This window comes from Bison bison, unplaced genomic scaffold (assembly GCF_000754665.1).
Source record: "Bison bison bison isolate TAMUID 2011002044 unplaced genomic scaffold, Bison_UMD1.0 scf7180017864469, whole genome shotgun sequence".
NCBI lineage: Eukaryota > Metazoa > Chordata > Mammalia > Artiodactyla > Bovidae > Bison > Bison bison.
This window is the reverse complement of record NW_011495030.1, coordinates 7,073,802-7,074,684: the sequence shown is the minus strand read 5'-3', so window position 1 is coordinate 7,074,684 and position 883 is coordinate 7,073,802. Positions and strand designations below refer to the sequence as shown.

The window sequence follows — 883 nt, the reverse complement described above, 5'->3', positions numbered from 1 at the left end:
CCGGGAATACAGCCGGCGCCTCAGAAGCGGGAGGGGTAGCTAACGAAAAAGTGAGGGTAAAAAAGAGAGCGAGCGAGCGGTGGCACATCCGGGAGCCTACGCCCGCTCCGCCCCGGAAATGATGTTTATATGGGGGGGGCGAGGTCTCTCTTCAAAGTGGATTCTTCCCCAGCTGTAGCTGGTTGTCTCACAAGGTGTCTGGAATCGTCCTCAACAGCCCCTCTCCTGGGTTAGCCGTTACCGTCTCCCGCTCTGAGGCTTCTTGGCACAATGCAGGCTGCTGCGACTGGTAGCTCTCGTTTCACAGAAAGTATCCCTCGCGCTATGGCCCTAAATTTGTCCTCCAGCCTCGCTAGGGCGTGTAGTAGTGTACCTCCGAGGGGAATCTGGGGGTAACCTCAGCCCCTGCCAAACCTAGCGCATCTCTTTGGAATCCTTTCTCGGAAACCTGCTCTCGCTCCTCCCGGTAACTCGGTTCGGGGGTTGTCCGTCACGGAACTGAGCCCGCCCCTTCCGGCTGCTAGCCGGCCCGCCTCCTCCTCTCTTCCCTCCCCACCCCTCCCCGTGCGAGTGTCTCTCTCTCCCTCTCGCTCCCTCTCTCTTCTCCCTCTCTCTCTCTTTTGTGAGTTATAGCAACCGTTGCCTTGTGAATCAAGCGCCATAGTCACCGTAGTCCTGGCGACTGTTACCCATCAACAACAACTACTCCTCTCCTCCTCCTCCTCCTCCTCCTCCTCTTCCTCCTCCCCACCACCACCATCTCCATCACCCACCAACAACACCACAATAATCCACAGCCAAGGTGAATATTCTTCGGTCTCTACATGTGTGTGGGAGCGTGTGGATGCGTGTGAACGCTTGTGTCCGTGCGTGTGTGTGTCCA

The 883-nt window shown here is 57.6% G+C and overlaps 1 protein-coding gene across 5 annotated transcripts in view; it reads left to right on the top strand.

Moving 5' to 3' along the window:
• The first annotated feature begins 557 nt into the window (after positions 1 to 557).
• Positions 558 to 883, top strand: part of RFX3 (regulatory factor X, 3 (influences HLA class II expression)) — a 333,454-nt gene continuing 333,128 nt past the window's right edge. For all 5 annotated transcript variants that reach the window (XM_010860700.1, XM_010860702.1, XM_010860699.1 and 2 more), the window contains exon 1: positions 558 to 802. The gene's annotated coding sequence lies outside the window, so the exon portion shown is untranslated. The remainder of the gene's footprint in view (positions 803 to 883) is intronic.